Source organism: Callorhinus ursinus, unplaced genomic scaffold, assembly GCF_003265705.2.
Source record: "Callorhinus ursinus isolate GAN/ISIS: 27379988/994484 unplaced genomic scaffold, GSC_fseal_2.0 scaffold9, whole genome shotgun sequence".
NCBI classification, from domain to species: Eukaryota; Metazoa; Chordata; class Mammalia; order Carnivora; family Otariidae; genus Callorhinus; species Callorhinus ursinus.
The window spans coordinates 37263289-37281622 of record NW_027397071.1 but is presented as its reverse complement, the minus strand read 5'-3'; the positions used below and the strand labels follow the sequence as shown (position 1 = coordinate 37281622).

The 18334-nt window shown below is 36.3% G+C and overlaps 1 protein-coding gene and 1 pseudogene across 8 annotated transcripts in view; one reads left to right on the top strand and one right to left on the bottom strand.

Moving 5' to 3' along the window:
- ZZZ3 (zinc finger ZZ-type containing 3) overlaps positions 1–18334 on the bottom strand; it is a 101499-nt gene that overhangs the window by 34027 nt on the left and 49138 nt on the right. The gene's annotated exons all lie outside the window — the stretch shown is intronic.
- Positions 8811–9430, top strand: LOC112824184 (ubiquitin-conjugating enzyme E2 C pseudogene; annotated as a pseudogene).

Below are 18334 nucleotides of genomic sequence, written 5' to 3'. Positions count from 1 at the left end.
AAAAAATTTAATTTTTTAAAATAAAATAAAAATTAAAATAAATCGCAGGGGTGCCAGGTGGCACAGTGAGTTAAGTGTCCAACTCTTGGTTTTGGCTTGGTTGGTGATCTCAGGGTTGTGAGATCGAGCCCTACATTGGGCTCTAGGCTCAGCACAGAATCTTCTTGAGACTCTCTCCCTCCCCCTCCGCTCCTACCCACCCCACCCCACCCCTTGCCCCAGCTCTCACTCTCCTCTCCCCCTCTAAAATAAGTAAATACTTTTGGGACTCCTGGATGGCTCAGTCCTTAAGCGTCTGCTTTCGGCTCAGGTCGTGGTCCCCGGGTCCTGGGATCGAGCCCCACATCAGGCTCCTGGCTCAGCAAGGAGCCTGCTTCTCCCTCTCCCTCTGCCTCTCCCCCTGCTCATGCTCTCTCTATCTCTGTGTCTCAAATGAATAAATAAAATCTTAAAAAAAAAAAATAGAGCATTTCAAATGTAAAATCTTTGTCAAATAAATGTAATCTCCAGACCTCCTATGGTTAAGCATCTTAAGTCACTAAGTAAGCACAATTCTAGTCTTTTAACTTTAGTGCTTCAGCAGAGCAGTGACATTAAAATACCATTATGCCTGGCATGGCAATATACTCCCAAAAAATACATTCTGATGAGGAAGCTGGGGCGGGGGGGAAGGGGAGGAAATGGTTAAGGACAATAGTTTCTTCAGTTTAGTATGATATATCAATCACTCATACATATATATGTGTGTGTGTGTATATATATATAAAACAATTATTATAACAGTTATATCACAATATTTATTAGACCAACATATTCACAGCACAGCGTACTTAAATAAGTGGTAAAAGTTTTTTTTTTTTAAGGTGTATAACCATCTGGTAACAGCTGGATTTATATCAAATTTTAAAATCACAAGGTGGAATAAAAATATTTTTTACCTCTTATATTGACACTACTACCTTATAATCTCATTATACTTGTACTACTATTAACTTTACTCTTTGTACAGCTATTGTTTACCTTAGTTGTACTCTTTTTATGAATATTTAGAGTATAAATTAGTTATATTCACATATATGATTATATTTATTCTTGATCAAAAACCCTCTGAAACAGGTATTAGGACCACTTTATAGATGGCATAACCAAAACGTGGAAAGGTTAAATACTTGTAGATTCTTGCCATGGTTTTTTTCCATAATATGATTATTTACATACCCTAACTTACGTGAAATATTGAGCTTAGACTGTATACACTAAGAAAATCAGCCGATATCTAAAATTCAGAAATGACTGAAAACCTAAATGAAGCCTTAATTTCCTGCCTTATTTTTAAATAGCAGAATAGTAATAAAATTAGCCTATTTAACGATTCTTCCTATTCACCTAGTAGTACAAATAATAATTCAGTAACAGAATGTAACAGAAGAATACCATTTTTTTCTTGAATGGACCATAAACAGGGTAAGCAATATTTTAACTAAAGCATTTGTCATTCATAATTAAAGAGGAATTCTGATAGCCTCAAACAATTATACAAAAACACTTGCCCCTTTCCAAAAAGTCTTCATTGTATATTTTCTCAATATATATTTAACCCCCTGAAAGAAGTGTAATTTCTTTCTTTTTTTTTTTTTAGATCTTATTCATTTGATACTGAGAAAGAGAGCACAAACAGCAGAAGGGGCAGAGGGAACAGGGAGCCTGATGCAGGGCTCGATTCCGGGACCCCATGATCATGACCTGAGACAAAGGCAGACACCTAACCAACTGAGCCACACAGAAGCCCCAAAATGTAATTTCTAATGTATTTCAAAGGATATTTTCTTTTGCAGAAAAGTTTCACCAACAATCCTGAAAATACAGTCAGGCCTCTATAACAAAAGTTATCACTTTTCTCTTTTCAGAGTCTATCCTTGTACCTGGAAACTGGCAACTTATTCAACTTCCTCAAGAAATTTAGCTGTGAAGGGGAGAAAGTAAATAGAAAAATAGTTGGAAAAGTATACGGAGTATGATGATTTTTAAATCAGGAAAGAGTGAAACGTGTAAATGCTGATGGGAAAGGACCCACTGGAAAGGTTGATTCTGAAAAATAAGAGTAATAACAAATAGAGCAAGGTTCCTAAAAGAAAGTTAAGAGGGAATGGAGCTCAACTCACTGGTGGAAGGCTTAGCCTCAGGTAGGAAAAAGAGATCCCTCCATTTACTTAAAGATTGTTTACCATCATCATCATCATCATTTTGAACTGAAAATTTACTTATAAGGTATTATGCTCTTTACAACTGCTAGCAGCCCTATATATATTATTACTCTCTTTTTATAAATGAGGAAAGAAACTCTGAGGTTAAGTAAATTGCCAAGGTTTCAAGTGGTAGATCTGAAACCACCTAAGCCTCTCTGCATCCCCAAATCATAATCAGTTGGCTACACTCTCACTCACAAACTATGGGTAGAGATGCAGATAAGTATGTGGCAAGATGTTGACTGAGGTAGTTCTCCTCTGCTGCCTTTTATTTTCTCATGCAGCAGAAAGCAAGATCACCTGCAAAGTGTGAGGGCCTGGTGGCTTAGTAAGAGTTAAAAAGATCTTAAATAGTCACAAGAAAAACTTAGGGAAATATGGCAGGTGCAGGCCACCCGAGAGGCTCCACTCTCTAACTGGAAATCATGAATGTATATTGGAACCAGTATGCAGAAGTATGTGATTTCTCTTCAGTAGGAACAAAGGAAAAGCAATGGGAGAGGGGAGGAAAAATTGTTGGCAAGAGAGCTATGTTCTTAAAGATCAGGCAATCTAAGCCAGGTAGGAAAAGAGACAAGGGGGCGCCTGGGTGGCACAGTTGGTTGGGTGGTCAACTCTTCGTCAGGTTGTGATCTCAGGGTTGTGAAATTGAGCCCTGCATCAGGCTCCGTGCTCAGTGTGGAATCTGCTTGGGACTCTCTCTCCCTCTCCTCTACCCCTCCCCTGCTCGTGTGCATGCTCTCTCTCTAAAATAAATCAGTCTTAAAAAAAAAAAGAAGACAAGGACAGATAAAGGCAAATATACGAAAATTAGAGTTGTTAAAGGAATAAAAAACTTGGAGCATTCTTTCGTGTACTTATTTTCCAGTTATCAGTTGCCTACCTATTCTGCACCAATTACAAAAACAAAAGGAAAGGCATAAACAAATACACTGCAATCACATCTCAAGTGTTATGGAAAAGTTAACAGCTTCATAAACATTCTCAAGATACTAAATTAATTGAGACACTGGGGATAGAAGAAAAATGTCCGATGGTGAAAGGGAGCAAAATAGTTGAAAGAACCAAAAGCAAGACTCGTGTACCTAAAATACTAATAGGGATGGAAAAGGGGTAGTAGTTTAAAATGTGGTTCTCCTGGGAGAAGGGACCAAACCAAATCTAACTTATCTTTATAATATGTGGTGTCTAAGACTAGGCCAAGCCTATAGTAAGTACTCAACATATGTCTGCTGAACTGAATTAAGCCAGGGCAAGAAACAGGAGCCCAGATTACAAGTTTGCTGACTGATAAAAATTATTTCAAAGGATCGTTATTACTGAAGCACCAGCTTTAAGCAAAGGTAACTACCCTAGCACTGAAATACTTATTAGGAAGTCCTAATTTACTGTTCTAGTGACCAACTAGAATTTCACCTACTCTTAAGAACACTTAATAAGGGTGCCTGGGTGGCTTAGTTGGTTGAGCAACTGCCTTCGGCTCAGGTCATGATCCTGGAGTCCCAGGATCGAGTCCCGCATCGGGCTCCCTGCTCGGCAGGGAGTCTGCTTCTCCCTCTGACCCTCCCCCCTCTCATGCTCTCTCTCTATCTCTCATTCTCTCTCTCAAATAAATAAATAAAATCTTAAAAAAAAAAAAGAACACTTAATAAGTCAAAATAGATGCAGGTCTTAAACAACCATTATTTTTTTTTGATTACAAGCATGATTAACAAGCTACTGTAATTTTTTCACTCTACCTTTAAGGCAGTTTTAAGTTAATTAGTTAAACCTGGGACTCTGAATAGAGATATAAATTACTATGTCTAGAAATGAAAAAGTAATTTCTCAAAACCAGAACCACCGATTTCTTCAAGAGCCTGCCAATTTAAGTTTCTGCTAGGCTATTAAGACATTAGAAAATCATTTTGTAATAATGCCTCTTTTCAAATTAATCATCACAAAAGCCATATAATATGAGTTTGCATTTTGTTGTAGTCTTCAAATGGTACTGCATATTAACTGAATTCCTCCAGAAAGCTGAAAGATTTCAATCATTTCTCAGAATCAAAGACATGATAGGGGCACCTGGTGGCTCAGTCAGTTGGGCGGCCGACTCTTGATTTTGGCTTAGGTCATGCAATTGCAGGTCATGAGATCATGATCTCAGGTTATAAGATGGAGCCCCGCATCAGGCTCTGCACTTAGCAGAGTCTGCTTCTCTCGTCCCTCTTCCTCTCCCCACACACACTCTCTCTCAAATAAATCTTTAAAAAAAAAAAAAAATCAAAGAAATGATGGAAGATGTTCTCAAGGACCTATCTCTACTATCTCCTATCTTTCCCTCAATATCACCTTCTGCCAGACAAATTTCTCTTTCATCCCACAAAATGTAGGGTCATGGGAGTCTCTTAAAGGTGGACGAGAAAGTCGTACAGACATACTTTCTCAAAGCGGTCTAAGGACCACCTACATCCATATTCCCTAGATGCATGTTAAAAACATAGGTGCCTAGGGGAACCTGGGTTGGCTCAGTTGGTTGCGTGTCTGTCTCTTGGTTTTAGCTAGCATCGGGATCTCAGGATGGTGGGATGGAACCCATCATGGGGCTCCACACTCAGGAGGGAGTCTGCTTGGGATTTTCTCTCTCTCCCTCTGCCCTTCTCCTCTCCTCCCCCGCCCCCACACAAACACATGCACTCTCTAATATAAATACATAAATAAAATCTTAAAAAAAAAAATCTAGGTGCCTTGTCTATCCCAAATCTACTAAAACAAACTTTAAATGTAGGCCCAGGAATCTTTCAAACATTTTAAAGAAGACAAGGTAAGTTTTACATGGTTTTAAGTTCCAAAGAGTTTCTTCTAAAAAAAGAAAAAAAAAAGGAAAATATTTCAAATCTAAGATCTTTTTTTTTTTAAAGATTTTATTTATTTATTTGAGAGAAAGAATGAGAGAGAGAGAGAGAGAGAGAGCACATGAGAGGGGAGAGGGTCAGAGGGAGAAGCAGACTCCCTGCTGAGCAGGGAGCCCGATGCGGGACTCGATCCCGGGACTCCAGGATCATGACCTGAGCCGAAGGCAGTGGCTTAACCAACTGAGCCACCCAGGTGCCCACAAATCTAAGATCTTATTTCTAACAACCTAGAAACAAAAAAAACCAAGCACCCAAATCCTCTAAATTACCCAAAGTATGAAATATTCATGCAAATATATAAGTATTGATAGTTCCCTTAAACTAAAGTTGCAAAACACTTATAAAATACCTGAACAAAATGTAAACTAGACAAGATTTTGAAAAAGAACCAGTCATTTACATTTTTAGCCCCTTGTTATGGCTTATACTAAGAAGTCAGAATATTAAGCCTATAATAAATCTCAGAACAGAAAAAGCTTTAAAGAATCATATTCAAAACTAATGCAAATTTACTCACCAATAAAGTATCTGACATTGTAAATTTTTTTCTCAAACTCTACAGCAAATTTAACCAAAGTGTTAGTTTTTATGATGTTTGAGACTTTCATTTTTCCATTATCAGACCCTGAATGGGGAAGGTGGGGCACAGGGACAAACGATGACATAGAACCTTGATGATCTTGGCAAACACTTTTTCTTACCAGCTTAATTAATATTTCATAAGCATTTATCATTATTTCACACTGACCTTCAAGTGCTGATGACAACTAACATTTCATATTTCTTTCTTTTGACAAAATGAAAACTTCCAGAAAAATAAATAAATCTGAGAGTATTGGACACATAAAAATATTGATGACCTTGCAATAATTACATATAATACACATTTTATTAAAATAGGTGACCTATCTGTTCATTTATCTCCGGCAACTAGCACTCCACTAGCATGAAGAAGGCACTCAACAGACACTTGCTGAATTAGTAAACATCAATTGACACAAATCTATCCCACAGATGGATTAGATCATTTAAAATTCTTAGAAAGTTTTTCAAAAAAAAATGTTTTAACTGATTCTAAACTAATTTAAGAATAAATTATTCTATATAACATTTAATAATTAAATAATAATTAACCAAAATTTAAATTGCTCTTACGAAATGTATTTGTTGGCTTTCACTGAAGATTTACATATATGAAGAGTGAAGAAAACTGTATCTGATAATTTACAAAGCCTTATTATAGTAACTCTTCAAAATATATGACCAAATTAATAAAAATATGATCAAAGTACAACATATTTCTGTAAAACCACTTCTCCCATCTGCTATTTGGACTGGACCTTTGAAATTCTGGGCCATCTAATGGCCTATAAACAATATAAGCATTTCTTATTATTGTTGTAGATTTAGAGTAGAGTTATGCTTAATAAATGTCAGAAGATACCTTATTAGATTCCAAATTAAAGATTAGTGCTCACTTTAAAGGGGCAAAATAAGAAAAAAGGAAAATACATATGCAAAATTTAGAAGTTTTTCCCCTAACAATAAATAAATTTATAACAAAAATGTTTTAATAGAAAAACCAATCTGGGGCGCCTGGGTGGCTCAGTTGGTTAAGCGACTGCCTTCGGCTCAGGTCATGATCCTGGAGTCCCGGGATCGAGTCCCACATCGGGCTCCCTGCTCAGCAGGGAGTCTGCTTCTCCCTCTGACCCTCTTCCCTCTCGTGCTCTCTATCTCTCATTCTCTCTCTCTCAAATAAATAAATAAAATCTTTAAAAAAAAAAAAAAAAAAGAAAAACCAATCTGAAATTTCCCTTAAGTTGAATCATTAAAAAAGAAAGAAAGAAAGAAAGAAATTTAGTCTCAGCATTAAATGCTTTGGATGGGTTCTAAAACTATTCTATATACAGCAAGGTTTCCAAACCTGACTGAATATTAGAATCACTTAGAGAGGTTTAAAATAGAGACAGAGAGATAAATGAGGCTCCACAGACTATTTAAATCAGAATCTCTAGAGCAAAGCTAGGCATTCATATATTTTTATAACATTCTAAGTGATTCTAATGTGCAGCCACAATTGAGAATCACTATGCTATGTCAATCCTATAAGGAAATAAAGAGTCATTAGGAATTACCAATATTAGAAAAGACATTGCTACTCACAATTGAGCTAAGTGAATGAAATTAACTGTTAAAAACTGACAGGCAAAGATAATGTATAACTGCAATATAATTTTTAAAAATTATCGGTGAGCTGTTTTAAATCTTCATAAATCAAGAAAGCAAACAGTCTGTACCATGTATCAGAAGTAATATTTCTAGTAAGATATGGGAGAACAGGCAACTCAACATCCTCTTATGTTCCGCAACCCATTCCCTGGATCACTAACCTTGCTGTTTGCTTTTGAATGTAAATGAATTAAGGTTTTTGAACATCTCAAAAAACATCAGTAAGTATTTGATAGTATGAGCCCTCACTCTCTTTATACTTAAAAATATTCCTATGGTTCCTATTTTGCTTCTGGTAAAAAAAATAATAATAGTAATGTTTGCCTCTGTTTAAATTATACACACACAATTTTAACTAACTACAAACTTTAAGAGAAAAATTTTTACTTATATTGATTTGACTGAAAAACTTCTAAAGCCAAAGTACAATCTGGTTAGGAAAAATAAGCCTGCATATTAAAAATAGAAACATCATTTATTTTTCATAACTAATAGAAAAAATAACCTGTGCCACTAAAATCAGTATTTACAGAGTGTGTCCTTATATAAACTATTTAAAATGTTCAATGATCTTTACTTTTACCACTTCTTTGGTTATAGTTGGCACAATTACCTTCAATAAATCGTTAAAACATCATCTAGCTGCTGTTAACTTACTGGTCTTTAGTACTAACCACAAAATCCCTAACATAATAGCATGTAGAGATAACTCTTCCATTTCCAGAGAAATGTTAGTATAACTGACATTTCTCTTAAACTAGAAGTTCATTTTCACTTGCATTTAGAGCAGTTAATACTTTCAAATCCTAACCATCAAATGAACTTGTGATGACCAGATCTTAATATAATAAGTACTTGAATTTTATTAGACTCAAGAGAAATAAAACTTACTCTCCGCTCCTATTCCACTCCTTTAAAAAGGAAAAAAAAGACACGTATCTTTAAATCTTGCTTCTCAGCTGTGTAGAATTAGTTTTTCTTAGTATGTATATGAGTGGGTAGAGATTGAGGAACCACAGTCACTCATCTCTAGTGTTGATGTTCAGCATGAGGAAGAGAGAACATGTAGACGTTTTGAAAGAGGAAATGAAATGAAATGATTTATTAGAATAAAACAAAAACATCCAGGAAAGGACCTTTCTCTTTCACCCTGTTTTCCTCTATTCCTTGCTGCACTTCCTAACCACATAGGAACACATACCAAGAGTCTTACTCCTCTCTGATATACCAAAGAGGGTACAGCCTACAGACTGACTGCTTATTTCAATACTGAATACACATTACATTTCTAAAAAGTTAGAAACCAAGACCTCCTTCAGTACATTTTACAAATCATTTTTAACATACCAAAAATTTCAAAGGGTCCTTAGACTGAACACCACAATGACTCAACAAATATGAAAGAAGCAGTTAAATCGCTGTGGTGGTGACTCTAATGCATAGACTCCATGACACCTTTTTTAAAATACAGGAAGGCCTGCTCCATCCCCACGTGACCCGGGGGGCCTCCCAGAACAGTATCCCAGCCGCCACCCACAAAGGAGTCAAGCCCAGCGGGGACTCTGTGCAGGGCCCCATAGGCAAGAGGCTACAGCAGGAGCTGATGACCTTCAGGATGTTTGTGACACACTAATTTCTGCCTTCCCTGAATCAGACCACCTTTTCAAATGGAGCACCTGGCTCGGTATATGAAGACCTGAGGTACATGTTCTCCCTGGAGCTTGCCAGGGGCTACCCTTACAATGCACCCACAGGGTGAAGTTCCTCACACTCTGCTACCACCCCAGCGTGGACACCCAGGGGAACATCTGCCTGGGTATCCTGAAGGGCAAGTGATCTATCCCGTATGATGTCAGGACCATCCTGCTGTCCATCCAGAGCCTGCTAGGAGAACCCAACATCGATAGCCCTTTGAACACACATGCTGCCGAGTTCTGGAAAAACCCCACAGCCTTTAAGAAGTATCTGCAAGAAACCTACTCAAATCAGGTCTCCAGCCAAGATTCCGGACAGTCTAGCCTCTCTCCTTGTGTTGCCTTTTTGTTTTTTCTTTAGATGGTCTGTCCTTTTTTTCATTCCTGTCTAGGACTCTGTAGCTTAAGCTGTGGTTGTCATTTTTGTTCTGTTTCTGTTTTTTAAATTAAGTCTCTGGTTGAGCCCTTGTGATGAATATATTAAACAAATACATTGGATTTTCTTCAAAAAATAAACAGTAAGCCCTACAAAAAACAGCTACAAACAATAAACAGAATTTTTTAAAAATGTGTATCTCAACTAAGATCTTCCAGGAATATACATACTAACCAAAGACAATGGCACTAATAAATACAAAATATTTTTAAATGTGTTTTTCAAACATGTAGATTGCTACCTAGTAAGACAACTCTACAATTATTAAGCCATTGAATGTTTCTGACACAAGCTTCAAGACACATCCAATGGTGTAAAAGGAGCTAGAGTGCGTATCAAGTATAGGTGCCACAGAATTATAGAATGTTAGAGCTCGAAGGTGACACCTCAAGGATAGCTACAACCTCCTAACCGCACAACTGAAGAAAACGAAGTTCAAGGAGACTAAGGGACTTCATGATTGGCCAGCTAAGTAAGGGTTGAGAACCATGCCAATGCCTCTTGATTTGACAACCTAGTGCTCTTCCCTCCTTAACACCACAGAAAATGAAGATCTGGGGATGGGAAGGTTCTTTTTTAAATCCCTTAATATATCTTTATGAGAATAAATTTTATACGTTTGACTTTTTTAATATTTTCTAGTTACATAACAAAGACCAAAAAATGTAAATCGTGAAAAGAAATAAGGTCCCCATAATTCCAACAAAAAATAGTTATCAATTTTTTTAAATCTTTTGGGTCAAATAAATTTTAATTTTTTTTAAGGATTTTATTTATTTGACAGAGAGAGACACAGCAAGAGAGGGAACACAAGCAGGGGGACTGGGAGAGGGAGAAGCAGCTTCCCACCAAGCAGGGAGCCCGATGCAGGGCTCGATCCCAGGACCCTGAGATCATGACCTGAGGTGAAGGCAGACGCCTAATGACTGGGCCACTCAGGCACTCCCAGGGTAAAATAAACTTTAATAAGGTATTATACACTATAACTCAAAAAGCAGGTGAATATATTACTGAGAAATTTCTTATTCCATGATAAAACACTTCACTATTCTAAGGAAAGCTTCATTTCTGAAAGAGCTTTGAAAAGATTTATAACAAGGGAATTAATTATGCAAAAAAATTCTTTGCTTTAACAATTACCAACACTGGGGCGCCTGGGTGGCTCAGATGTTTAAGTGTCTGCCTTCGGCTCAGATCATGATCCCAGGGTCCTGGGATAGAGCCTCACATCAGGCTCCTGGCTCAGCAAGGAGCCTGCTTCTTCCTCTCCCTCTGCCTCTTTCCCTGCTCATGCTTTCTCTCTCTCTCTCCCCCTTATCTCTGTCTCAAATGAATAAAATCTTTTTTAAATAAAAATTACCATTATCCTTTAGAAACCTTTAAAAGCCAAACAAAACCTTTAAAATTATTTCATTTACAAAAGAAAGGGTTTTTTTAAAAGATTTTATTTATTTATTCGACAGAGAGAGAGCACAAGTAGGCAGAGTGGCAGGCAGAGGGAGAGGGAGAAGCAGGCTCCCTGTCAAGCAGGGAGCCCAACACAGGACTCGATCCCAGGACCCTGGGATCATGACCTGAGCCGAAGGCAGACGCTTAACCGACTGAGCCACCCAGGCGCCCCACAAAAAAAGTTTATAAAAACATCTACTACATGAAATAAAATATCAAGCATGGCAAATATTTTTATATGGCCCAAAAGGTCTCTGTTTATGAATGCATTAAAAATACAGCAGGGCCACCACATACCAATTAGATTGGTTAAAATTTAAAAACCTGACAATACCAAATTCTGCTGAGGATACATATAGAGCAACAGAACTCTCATTCATTACTGATGGGAATACAAAATGGTACAGCTACTTTGGAAGACAGCATGGCAGTTTCTTACAAAACTGAACATACTCTTACCATAAGTTCTAGCAAGTACAAATTTGGGTATACTCCCAACTGATTTGAAAACCTACGTCTACACCAAACCTGCAAATGCAAATGTTTATAGTAGTCTTATTCATAATCACCAAAATCTGGAAACAATCAACATGTCCTCCAATAGGTAAATAACTATGACATATCCATAAAATGGAATATTATGCAGAAATAAAATGACATGGACAATTAGTATTAATACCTCTGCTACTTCTACTCATTTTACATACAACTGGTCAAGAATACAGTTGGATCCAAAACAACAAATGGTCTATGATGGTCATCTTCTGACAGCCTACACTGCCCAAATAACCTCTTTTCTGGAAGACATCCTTCCAAAAAACATTGGCCAAAACAGACTTTGTTTCCCCACCTCCAACTGTTAACTCTACCCATGACCAATGATAATTTTGCAAGGGATGAACACCTGACCCGGGGAAGTCGATCTACTGTACAGTTATTAACCAGGCTTTTGTTACAGAATGTGAAAAGGATCTGAGAAGAAAGGTCAAGTAGAAAGTTGGGTCCAGAGTAAGAACAGTGGAAAGTCCTGCTGTTTGCAAACTGAAAATATGCGGGGAAAGTGAGCAGAAAATGTCAGTAAAAAGAGAACCAGTCTGTACTGCATAAATGAAGCATAGGTAAGAGTATCATCTTAAATACCAAAAGGTTATAATTTCACAAGGCCTGGCCAGGCTTTATTTCCTGACCTTGAATATTCATAAGATTGCCTACTATTTATTTAAAATAAGCCTTTTTTATATTTGATATACTTTGAATGGGTTTTCAGATTTCTGCAACTAACTAACTCTTACTAAAACAAGTTCTAACTACCTTGACTTTGTTTATTCCCCTTGCTAGTTTTAAATAACCTACAGTTCCTTACTGTTACTGGGTTTTAATAACCTTGTATTCAAATTGAATACCATTTGAAGTACCACACAAAGGTTTTCACAGAGAATTGTTTAAAGAGTATGTATTTTTTTAATCCACATATTTATAGCCTTCAAAAAATTGTGTTTTTTTTCTTCCCTAAAGACTCTAGATTTCTTGTGGTAAGAAACCCTAAAAGATATCTTTTCAACTGGCTCCTAGTACCTGTTCTTCTATTCAATAAGATCCTTGAGTTTCCTCAAGAATTCAGGAAGATGAATGCAGCTAACTGTATTGTGGTCAGTATTATAAAAGTTGCACAATAATCTAGAAAACATCCTGACCACCAGTCAGATCAAGATTTACATATTTTCCCTACTCTAGAGTTAGATTACCTACTCTAAGAAACAATACACTGTAACATGTAAAAAGTTCCCCTTCTACTGTAAAATTGCAAATACGTAACAATTTCACATAACAGAGACAAGCCAGTAATCTCTAGTTATAAACTAATACTCTGCTAGGCAGCATATCTCAAATATAGCCAAACTATGTATCTTTCAAGCTCTCAGTATATAATCATTTTACAATAACTTCAAAGATACAGGATATGCCTTGTATTTTTCATTATTTCTAGCTTCTACTCAAAATTATGAGGTTATACAGAAAAAGCTGAGTAATATCCTCTCCTGAAAATCTTTAAGTAGGACAGACACATAAATAGATAGGGACACACATTTTCTTTCAAGTCCTTCAATAAAGATAACCCCAACCAAATTCTTATCATTCCGTATAGCTTTCTAAAGCCTACCAGCAAAACTGGTAGGTAAAAATATATTTGAAACTATACAAAACATTCTGATCATACCAAACTTGTAAATTTATTTTATAATACAATGACCTCCTCTCTTTGAGGTCTGGTATTAACAAGTAAGCTTACATTTTTCATACAGCCATATAAAAACATTTATCTCACCACCTGAAAATGTGGTCAGACAACCAAACTAATCAAGAGACACACCCTTCTTTCCCATGTTCCCCACCATCCCAATTATCTCTCCGTAATTCCTGAGTTAACTATGTGAATGATTATGTAGTTTATTCAACATTTCTTTTGAAAACTTAAAATCTAGTTTTTAAGTAAAAAAAGGAAATCATTACCGGTACTAAATTTTATAAATTCAGAGTATTAAAAGTGAAACTAATGGCATAAAAAAAAAAATCTCTATCAAAAGCATACAAAATTTTTCTCTTGACATTTTCAAAGCAGCATAAGGCTAGACATTTCTCCAATGCTACATCAACCAACTAGAAAGATATGGTTCCTTCAAAGAGCTTGAGGTCTACTGTACATGCTGCTATGATAGAGCACACAAGGAGCAGTCAATCTTGGGAAGACTGGAAAGATTTCTCCGGAGTATATGATGTCTAAATTTAAACAGCCTTCTCCCTTTGCAGACAGAGAAAGGAAGATAACCAGGGAGATAGGGGTAAGGGTGGACTACAGCAGGTGGTCAGGCATATGAGAAAGCCTCAAGTAAAAGAACATAATAATTAAGGAACTGAAGGTTTAATCTGTTTAGAATACAGAGAGGTAGAATACAGAGAATAAAGAGAATATTTAAAAATCATGCAATAGTTCATTTTAAAGAATAGATTTTATTCTAAAAACATTTACTCCAGTTAGAGTATAGGAGTCCATTGAGGAAATAGTACACTAGCACCACAGAAAGCAATTAAGGAAGCATTTCCAGTGATCAAGAAGACAGTGCGTCAACAAGGGGCACCTGGGTGGCTCAGTTGGTTAAGCATCTATTGATTTCAGTTCAGGTCTTGATCTCAGGGTAGTAGGTTCAGGCCCTGCATTGAGCTCCACACTGGGTGGTGAGCCTACTTTGAAAAAAAAAAAAAAAAGTGGCAATGAGAATAAATAAAGCTGAATCAATTAACACTGGTGGAAGAGGGACTGTAGTGAAGAAGTAACTGACTATTACTCCCGTTTTTCTAAACTGGGCAAGTGAAAGAAACTACCAATTAAGTAAAAAGATAGTGTTGAATATTGGATGTATGTGAAGCAAGCAATGGTTAAATTCAATTTCAGACATGTTCCACTGAGTGTATTGTGGGGAAGACAAATGGATATATCTTGTAAGCAGTCTGAAGCTCAAGAATAATCTGACTGGATATATACATTTGGAAATCCATCAGTAGAGATGGTAATTTAAGCCACAACAGTGTGTGAAAATATCAACAGACAGAATATAAAAGAAGAAGAAAGTCAATAACTAAAGCATGAGCAGTACCAAAAGAGGAAGGGCAAAGAAAGATACATTTATATATATTAATTTGAATTACAGAAATCAAATCATGCCATTTTTTTTAATAGGTAAGAAAACTGACAACCATAGACATTAAAGACATTTACCCAGCATCATTTTACTGCCAGCTAAAATTGTAATGGAAGGGGATTAGAGTGCTCCTCAAATCTAGTCCAACTTTTGTAAATAATTTACAAATACAGCTTTTAAAACTAATAAGATTCTATAATTAAATGAGACAGCATTTAAAAAATAAAAACATTCAGTCATGACTGGTGTCTTGTTTAAGACTTTATTTATTTATTTTGAGAGAGCGAGCTCATGAGAGAGAGCACAAGCAGAGGGGAGGGGCAGAGGGAGAGGGAGAAGCAGACTCCCTGTTAAGTAGGGAGCCTGATGTGGGACTCGATCCCAGGATCCTGGGATCATGACCTGAAGTCCAAGGCAGACACTTAACAGACTGAACCACCGAACCACCCAGGCACCCCACCATGATTGGTATCTTAAAAAAAAAAAAAAAGTACTTATAAAATATTACACTTGGTTCATTTAACTTCACTCTTCATATCCCTATATATATATTTTAAAAATGTTTATTAAGAAGATACTTTAGGTGTTGACTAGTGTTCAATGGCACTTTCTACCCTCATTGCCAATAAACTATTAGCATGATGCTTTTTCTCCAACTAAGTTTAAACATAACAAAATAATTCCATGCTTTTATATTCTGAGAACTGTTAGTTAAAACATGAAAAAAAACATTTAAAATTAAGAGGGAAGAAAATTTAAGACAAGTGAAAAGAAGCAAACAACAGCAAAAGTTGAATGAGTTCTCCAACTTAGCATAAACGGTAAAAATAGTATCAGGGAAAATAAATTTCTGCAAAACACTCGATAACTGACAGACATAAAAAGAGCATATTCACCCTAGCTTTCTGAAATAATAGTACATCAAATCTGGCCTACCAAAAAAACCTGAAGGTTCTAAGAAAAATAACTAAAACCTAGCTACATTACTCTTTCATCTCTTAAGGTTACCACTTTAAACCTTGTAAACATTGTTTCATATCTTCTTGTGCGTTGCTTTCTTTTACCCATCCTCATGAACTGTATCTGAACCAATACCCCAATTTTTACTTCTGCTCAAACCAGAGCAACATTTCATCCACACAACTAAAACAATGTTAAGTCTCTTTTATCCTCCTCCTTCGATTCAAATTGGTATTATTCCAATTTCTCTGACTTCAGCTTCTTAGAAAAAGAAATTGCTTAAACTCATTTTCAAGGTATAAGTAAAAACTAGCCCTCACTGTCACAAGAGTGTCAACAAAAAATAATTTCCAAATGGTCAAACTTCAGGCTGGGACTGAGTGTCATAAGAAGAAAACACACCTAGTGCCTACTGAAATTAAATCAGAAAGTTCCACTTTCAGTCATGACAGAATAACACTGAATATCCTTCTACCATACACAACTAGACAACTGGAAAAAATACAGAAACAATTATTGTTAGACAGTATGCAGGGCAGGACTCTGATGTGCGAGAGAGAGCAAACAAATGGGATAAAGTACATTATGATCACACTTTCTACATGGAAGAACCATCAGTACTGTGGAACACAGGAAGCAGTCTCACTGAGCAGAGGGAGAGAAAAAAGGAGTTTGGGGAAGTAAGGCAGCTGGAGTTTGTGGGACAGAGCACCAAAGAGGAAGAAGCAAAACAGAAAAAGACAGGAAACACCAAGTATCTGTACAGAGGTCCCCTTGCATCTTCCACATACAAAGTTGCATGTGTAAAACAGGACCAAGCAAAGAGAGTTGTAGAGAGAACAATTGTTAAGTGTTTTCATGAGGCTAGAGTCCTTCAGGTTTCAACTAGCCAGAGTAAAGAGCTTTTTAAATGAGACACGAGAAAGGCCATGCCAAGAACTAAGGCTAAACTAAACCTAGAATATAGACTACTCTGGACTTCCCCTATCAGAGCTAAAAGATAAACCTTAATAGAATCAACCTTATTATCAAGTAAATTAACTAACTGCCTGTCAGAACAGATTTCAATACTTTTTTAAAGAAAGAGAACAAAATCCAGATCCTCAACATATTTCAAATGTCTACCATACAAATATTACTAGATACATGAAAATTAAATCATAACACACTACAGAGAATTCTGCCTACTAAGAGTGTCCTGAACAAACTGCTCAGTCTCTTCTCACCACTTTCCAAATTTCTCTACGTTAAAATCAGAGATTCAAGAGAAAAGCAGAAGCAGCTTTCCATGATAATGTAAAAGAAACAGCAGTACACAGACCTCACTGAAGATACAGACCTCACTGAAGACAGAAGCAGAAAAGTCACAAAACAGATCTTCTCATGTATTACTAAATATAAGATCTGATGACATGAGTCATCACAGAAACATATAAATGGTATAGTCCGCTTACCAATATGTAAAAACATTTTTGAGCCTACAAAAAAACTAAAATAAAGTTCCTGCAACTAAAGGCTAAGCGTCAATTAGTCTCAAATAAATGATAATTGTTTTAAATGGGTTTTATTGCTAATGAGAATTTGTTGCCATATATAAAGAAATAACTGTTGTTTCTCTATCCAGTATGTGGAAACCTGTTTACTTATGTAAGACACAGCCTCTAAACCAGAAAGCAAACAAGAAAACACACAATTAAAACAAACATCTCCTTGCACTAATGCTTATCTAGGCATTCAAAGAGAAATTCCTCAGTGCATCACTCAAGAATCATGAGACATAATTCTAACAAGCTTGGTTATTCTGCTTTCCAAGTTTAAGGAGAATTAAAAGCACTCAATTAGAAGGGAAGTCTGAGTTATTAGAGGAAGGTAGCATGATAGCACTAGTGACAACAAAGTGAAAGTCAACAAAACTGAAGAAAAGAAAATTATAAGAAGTCACAGAACTTCCAGAACATAGAAAAGAATCTAAGTTATAAGAACATAAAAAGCAGAGGAGTCCAAATTATTTAACAAAAGCAAAAACAGAGATATTCTGGCAGTGATGGCAGAAAGTATCACTCATAACCTCTGTGAGCAAAAATGACCGTAAATGAAGAAAAAGTTAAATTATACTCAGGTACAAATACACTTGGATTACACCAGAGAATCACTTTTATAAACTATTGACATTCAAAGGAAAAAACCAAGAGTTCACTGCACTGATGATTTTGAGTAGTCAATGGCATACTCTATCTCTTACAACCAAAAATTTCATATTAAGGACAGTTATTTCCCTCCTCTCATTAAATTTTGTGCCAAACTACTGGGGCCACTCTGGCTGTTATATTCCACAGCTTTTTCCAATTAGTTAAGAAGGTACACTATGCATGAGTTTTCCCGAGTAACCTCTGACTTTAATATACTCAATTGCATCCTAAACATCCCCCAAAGTATTTTTTGCAAATTATCCAAATTATCTATTTAAAGTCAAGCTGTAGCAAGTAGTTTTATATACCCAATTCGTACAGGGCAATTATTTTTCACAGACACACTAACAGAGTATTCTTTAAAACAATGAACATGAAAGCATTTCATCCAATAAATAGAACAGGTTACTTACCTATAATGCTGATTTTCTGACAGATAAAACCAGATAATCATTACAATTACAGAGCTTGAACTCGGACTAAAGAATTTTGAAAACTGAGTACCCAGTACCTGCTCCCTCCGGTGACCAGGA